At 45.1% G+C, this 7,514-nt stretch overlaps 1 pseudogene; it reads left to right on the forward strand.

The window, feature by feature from the left end:
- Nucleotides 1-6,570: 6,570 nt before the first annotated feature.
- LOC103608265 overlaps nt 6,571-7,514 on the forward strand; it is a 29,907-nt pseudogene continuing 28,963 nt past the window's right edge.

Raw genomic sequence — 7,514 nt, forward strand, 5'->3', positions numbered from 1 at the left:
CCTATATAGGGATGGCTGGTTAGCTCACTTGGGAGAGCATGGTGCTGACACCACCAAGTCAACGGTTCAGAACCTATTACCAGTCATCTTTTAAACAAACAAACAAACAAACAAATAAACAAATAAATAAAAATAAATAAATAAATAAAAGGACTATGTGTAGGACAAATGATGCAAACCTTTTCTAACTCCAAGATAGTGGCACTTATCTCCACATGTCCCCCCAGCAAGTAATACTCTTTCACATGTCCCCACAACACTTTACTGTTCATATTTGCAGCCAGAATTCTCCAACTGTTGTTTGCAGGTGCAAACCATAAAGCACATCTATACCCAAGATACACTCAGCCACTGGGGACACATACACAGTATATACACAAGGGGGCAATCGTCCAATGACCAGTGGCAAAGACACAGTTTGATTTTGATACTCTGTCCTCTATAGCCATTAGTATTCACTGTGGCCCCTGGAGACTTATGAGGGTTGCCGTGTATCAGGCTACATTCTGTGCCAGCGAACCAATGCTAACACACACTGCACATTTCCCATCCACCTCTAGGTCCCACAACAGTAGGAGCCAAGCAACTAGGGGTTCATTTTCTGATGCACAATAGGTTGTGCAAGGAGATGCACAGGTTCTCCCAACTCACAGGATCATCATCATTATTGGCTTCACGAACAGGTGTGACCTATTGCTGTACTTCAGTGTCCAGCAGGTCTGCCTTTTGCATTGCCTCTTGTAGCTGTGCTGCATCATGGAGTGCCTGGTCCATATTGGCTCTTAGTGCAGTGAGCAGCAGCCAGTACATCCGGCCAGCCATGCACCAGGACTCCTCCTCTTTCACCACAGAGTCCAGCACCTTGTGAGCTTTCTCCATGCTCTTGGGGACCCGTCCACTTGGTTCCACGTTTCCAGTGGAGCCGAAGTCCAATGGAACGCTGCCACCAGGTACCACATGCTCAAGGGCAGCCACATGTCCTCCCCCTCCTGAGGGGCTCGTGGCTCCCTGACCTGCTCATCCTGCCAGACTATGCCAACTGTCGGGCAGGAATCTCAGATCCTTCTGCCCATTCTTGTGCAGGTCCTGAGTCAGGTAATTGAAAGAAGACCCTGGAAGCTTTATGCAAGGTTCACAGACATAGTTTATTCTCAGACACAAGCCCAGGCTCTATTCCACTAACCGTCCATGCTCTGCCCTCCTCCCATGCTCCTCTGACCAGCAGTTCAGAGCAGTTACCTTTATAGTTTTAGTACACAATAGCGGCCACAAGACAAGCATTACATAATTACAACAATCATGCTGAATCAGGAAACGGGCACACATGCGCAGTTACATTACTTTTATAACGTTTCTAGTGAATGTGCTGAATCTTGCCCATTTGTAACAGATGCAAGGTGAGAGGTCCTGACTATACTTTTTTCTATTTTTCTTACAAGGCATCAACATAACAATTTCGGGAGGATACAAATCACTCTTCAACAAAAGATAAAATTAAAACATTTCAGATCAACATAAACTGATAGACATTTTACCAGTAGGTCTTTACTAAGGAAAAATTTTTTTCTTTTGCTTTTAGTTCTGTATTATTTTTCTTATTAAAGGAGAAGTTTTAAAAATGTACTTCAGTCAGAAGTAAAGTGACTCCAGTTGGAAGAACTAATGTTTACAAATAAAAAAATATCAATTTGTTAGTAAAAATTTATAACAATATTTTTATAGAATCATGTAAAATAATAAAATTTGTAAGATTAAGAAACACAAGTTAAATGCTGATATTGGGATTCTCTCCCATGATAAGGTTGGCTCATATCTGATCACCCTACTCTGAAGCCAACCCAAAGTCCTTGACCTCATGCCCAGAACATTCAGTCTCCCTTTGAGTGTTTATTTTTTTTCCCGAATCATTTTAGAGGAAGTTGTATACATCATGCCTCTTTTTCCCTAAACCCTTTGGGATGAATTTCCTAAGTATAACGATTTACAGCCAGAGCATAAAGATCTGGAAAATTAATATCAAATTAAACTTATCAAGAGTTCATATTAAAATTTAATAAATTGTTCCAGTAATGTTCTTTATAGATATTTTTCCTGGATTAGGATCTAAACCAAGATCATGCTTTGCATTTAATTGCCATATCTCTCTAATCTCCTTTAATCTGTTCTTCAGTCTTTGCTTGTCTTTCATGACTATAAATTTTTTTTTCTTTTTTTGTCCTTTTTGAGACCGGCCGCACGGCGCTCAGCCAGTGAGCGCTGTGAGTGCACCGGTCATCCCTATGTAGGATCCGAACCCGTGGCGGGAGCACCGTTGCGCTCCCAGCGCCGCACTCTCCCGAGTGCGCCACGGGCTCGGCCTGTGACTATAAATTTTTTGAAGTGTACATGCCAATTTTTACTTAGAAAATCTCTAATTCAGGTTTTTGTGATGTCCCTAACAATTCATTTCAAGTTGTGCACTTTTGGCTAGGGCACCGTAAGAATGAGGTAGTATGCTTCTCACTTCATCACATCAGGAAGCACATGACGTCAGTTTGCCCCAATATCGGTGATGTTACTTTGATTATGTGGCTGAAGTGGTGTCTACTAGGTTTATCCATTATGAAGTTCCTATCTTCCCTTTGCAATTAGTAGGTAATTTATGGAGAGATTTTTTGAGAGTATGGAAACAACGTGTTCCTTATAGAGCTTTTATCTACCAGTTTTAGCATCCATTGGTGATTATTGCCTAAAATCAGTATCAGAGTAATAACTTTGATAGTTACAAACGGTGATTTTCTCAATCTATCATTTGTTCTATGTGTATTTATTGGCTGGCATTCTACTGTAAGGAAGAGCTTTTCTTCCTGTTGCCCACATTTATTTATATCAATAGGGACTCATTATTCAGTGGTCTACAATCAATTACTATTGTTATTTATTTTGATTCTCAAGTTTCTCCATTTGGCTAATGAGAAATCCTTAAAGCCAAGACTATTGAAAGAATTGTCTTTTCAAGTTTATTCTCCATCTTTCACTTTTCAATCCACTTCCCCTCTAACCAATCAAAACTCTTCTCACCAAGCTAAGAGCCTCATTGAGGGTAAATCCAATAAACAATTTTCAGTCCTTACCTTTTGATTTCTCCTGCATCATTTAACAGCATGAACCTACCACTCTTCCTTTTTTTGAAATCCTCTCTTCTCTTGGCTTCCATAATATCACACCCTTCAGTCCTCATGTGAGCAACTTGAATATGAGGTCTGCATAGACTCTATTTTGCTGGTGTGCGTGGTATCGGAGGTACCTGGCTCTCCGTCGTGGTGGTGGTAGCAAGGTCAGACTCCTGGCACAGAAATGCATCCTTGGGGCAGTGTGAATGATAGCAGAATTTTTTTTTTACTATTGAGTAGGGCAGCAGCAGTGACAGTGAGCATGGTCTAAGTGTATAGTTCCTGGAAGCTCAGCACTCAGGCCACTTCTCCTGTCCCCCAGTACTTATATAGGCTTGTCGGGATTCTTTTCTTAATATCCTTTATCTGTAATCAGCCAGACTAAACTTCTATTCCTTGAAAGTAAGAATGCTGATTAATCAGAGCCTGTGGTGCTGCTGCCCCTGGTAACTAGCCATTACAGTTTCATATGGTGAATGTCATAACAGAGATCAGCTACAAGATTACACAGGAAAGACTTGTGACTCAGCTTTGGGATCTAGGGACGAACTCCACAAAGAGGAGACACCATAGCCAAGTTCTAAGAGAGGATTGTGGATGAGCCAGGCACAGAGTATCAGAAGTACATTGTAGGCTGGGAATAGAGATGTCCAGGAATGATATAAATCACAGGGAAATTTTTTTTTGAGACGGGGATGGGGTGAGGCAAGAGGTGAGACAGCAGAATTAAGCAAGGAGAAGATCCCCAAAGACTTTATACTCCATGCTTCGGTTTATCAAGTATCTCCATGCTTCGGTTCATCAAGTATACTTGCTCAAAATTACTTCAGGTGCAACGGAACAATTCATTTCTTCCAAAGCATCTCACCTGGAGCTCAGACTTTATTCTCTAAATAAACATTTGTATCTTTGTAAGGCTGACTTCCTGGCACATGGGGGTAAACTGCTTGTGGAAGGTACAGCTTTTTCTATTTTGCCCAAAGTTGTTTCCTAGACTAAAAGCAGGGCTGGACCCCACACCTTGCAATGTTTACCCTGGGGAAAGGCAGGTGCCTGTCACTACCTGGATGTCTTCAGGTGAGGCCTTATGTTGTGATCAGCTCCCAGCCTCCCCTGACTGCTCAAGGAAACAGCAGCTAGCTGAGTGTGACCATAGCCCATGAGCGAAGGTACTGACCTGGAAAGAAACCAGCATGCTGGACCCCAACCTTGCAGACCACTAAGCACAATCCTCCTCCTTTGGTCTTTGAAACTACTACCCTATCAGCTAAACTCCGTTCCCATCAGGGACCTTATTGTCTTGAGTTCTTTCCAAACAACTCTGCTCCCTTTCTTGAATTGTCTATGGCTTAGTTAACAGGGAGTTCTTCTCCAGACAAATTTGTATCTTAATTTACTGGGAAAGAAAACAGTTGATATACTTTAGTGTTAGTTTTGCTGCTAGAAAACTTAAGGCTAAATATATTGCTCACATGGGGCAACTTCTAAGCTACTGGCTTATTTACTGATATATCTGTCTCGGTCAATAATTAAGCTCTTGTCTCTCAGCTCCAGACGCTGCCTTGTGAGTGTGGGGCTGAAATTCTGTGAGCGACATTTCTGCTCCATCTGCTGGTTTCCTCCCACTGGTTTCCTGGTAGGATCTTCCAGCAGGGGGATGCTAGAGGGAGGCTTTAGGACTTTAGCGCTGGAGGAAATAGAAAGGACTTGCTCCTGCCTGTCTGCCTCTTCTGGAGTTCCTACTTGTGTTGAGTTCCTATGAGGGTCAGCAACCTTCTTCACACTGGCAGGATCTGTTACTTGTAGGAGCAGAAGGTAAATTCAGCTTGTGGTTCTGTGGTTTTTCCAACACATGAAGAGTTAGCTGCACAGTGCTCCTCCCCAGAGGTCTGAGTTTTGTCTCCATGGGACTCCTCTTCTAAGCTTCTAGGGTTATTTTTGTTTGTTTTTGGCAGCTGGCTGGTATGGGGACTTGAACCCTTGACCTTGGTGATACAAGGCTGTGCTCTAACCAGCTGAACTATGCAGCCACCCCCAAGCTATTAAGTTTAAATCATTCTAACATCTTCATTTTGTTTCCTTAGCCCCAGGAGAATTAGCTACTTTCTGTAGTTGCTACCTACATGACACCTTACTGTTCTTTTTTTTTTAAAGATGACTGGTAAGGGGATATTAACCCTTGACCAGGTGTTGTCAGCTGTCAGGTCTGCTGTTGGCTGACCCGAACAGCCCTAGCCTCGTTCCTTTTGGTGGGTGAGCGAATGGCCTGGATTCCTCTTTCCCTCCTGTCCCCTTTAGGATGAGACGGGGAAGAGAGCCATGAAGAGAGGTGAGCACACCGCCAGCCCCAACCAGCCCGGTTAAAGGACACTCAGACGCAGGGGGGGTTCTGTGAAGCAGTTCCCTTTATTATCACACAAGCACTTGCTTTTATAGGCAGATGGGGAGGGGAGGTTTTAACATAATCACATCAGTTTAAGGGTCAAGGGCATGCATCTTGTCTCAATGCCTTTCATGAGTGCAGAAGCACGTATTTGGCCATAAGGGCTAAGGCAAGGTTCCCACAGACACCCCCACCCTACTTCCTCCTGGCGCCCTTAGGCTGCCACATTAATACGCCCTTGTGTGCCCATAATGGCGCCAATTGTAATGTCACTTAAGGTGGCATTAGTTTTTAAGGCCTGACAATTCCCCTTTTGTTTTAATAAGGCAGCTGGAGGCGGCTAACCTTTCCAGCCTTGCCTCTATTCCCTCCGGTGGCTGTGCCTGTCTTAGGTTGTTTCCCTCTGGAAATCTTACCGGTCATTGACTATCCAGCCAAGCGGGGGGCAGGGTGGAGCCTTACAGATTGGCGTTGACCCAAGGGCTGTCAGGGCTTTCGTTATGGGCCACCTCCTCTACCACCTGGGTGAGCATTATGAGAGAAGTGGTGTTGTGCCTTATAAGGGACACAACCTGGCGAATGGCATAAGGCCCCAAGATGATTAAGACAAGGAAAATGGCTAGGGGGCCTGCCAGGGAGGACAGCAGGGTGGTGAGCCATGGGGAACATGAAAGCCAGCTTTGGAACCAATTATTATTGGCTTCGCGTTTTTTTTTTTTCCCTTGCTTTTCTAATCCTTCTCTAAGCTTAGCTAGGGAATCCTTGACCACTCCAGAGTGGTCGGCATAGAAGCAGCACTCTTCTTTGAGGGCAGCGCATAATCCTTCTTGCTGTAAGAACAACAGGTCTAGTCCGCATCGATTCTGTAAAACAACTTCAAAAAGTGATCTTAGCAATTTTTTAAAATGTGATACAGACACCTCCAAGCAGCCAAAATCTATGTCCACTGCCTCCCTAAGGGAATCTACCTGTTGATGTGCCAAGGCTATTCTGGCAGTCCTGGTACCCACTCCAATAACTCCCAAGAGGGAGCTGATGGCCACTGCAGCTGCCCCTGCGGCCTGCTTGTTTCGGGTCCACTTATTTCGGGTTTTGGGGGCGGTGAGATTTGCCACAGTGCTGCAAAAGGGCTTGTTGGCACCTACGCAGGAACCTTTGCCAAGGACCCACGGGAAGGTGAGTCCGGGGTTGGTGGCATGGGTCAATGCTTGATTTATCTCTTCCTGCACATGGCACTCTTCTTTAAAGAAGGCGTGGAACTTGATAAACAAGTTTGGGGGGCGGACAGCCTTACAGAGCATTTTCCAATCTTGGATTGTGAAAGGTTGGTGTGAAAGATGACTGGTAAGGGGATATTAACAGCTAAGCCCTGGAGGATGGTTTCTGCCCATAGGGAATTGGGCCCATCCTCTGCGACAGCCTTTTTCAGCTCTTTAAGGTCATGAGCTTCCCAAGGATACCAAGCAGCCGGCCTATTTCCACCGGGGGCAACGTTGACCGGATAGGCCTGAGGGGCCGCTTCCCCCCACGGGCTGTGGACAGCTGGGGGTTCCCAGTGACCCATAACAGGAAAAGCCTGTGGCTCTGCCGGGGGTGTTTTTAAAGGTGGGCTAGCCTCCTCCACTACTTCAGGTGCCGCTTTCTCTCCTTTGGCTAAACTTTGGTGGGGTGAGTATGCCGGGAGAGGAGGGTACAGGGTAGGGGCATAGGTATCACTCACTGGCTCAGGGCCTTGCATTGGCAGCTTTGTTTCCTTTTTTCTCTCCTCATCGAACTGCATCCAATCCCTTTCTGCCCCTTCCTGATGCTTGGGATGGAAGCAAAGCTTTAGGGCAGAGATGGTTGGGTAGAACCCTAAGGGGGGGTCTAGCCCGTGACTAATCTCATTCTTTCTGGCCAGGGTCTGAACCCGGTCCCAAGTCTCATACGAGAACAAGTTGGATGAAGGTGCCCAAGGGGCTACCTGCACCACATGACAC

Source organism: Galeopterus variegatus, unplaced genomic scaffold (assembly GCF_000696425.1).
Source record: "Galeopterus variegatus unplaced genomic scaffold, G_variegatus-3.0.2 Scaffold8231, whole genome shotgun sequence".
Lineage (NCBI taxonomy): Eukaryota > Metazoa > Chordata > Mammalia > Dermoptera > Cynocephalidae > Galeopterus > Galeopterus variegatus.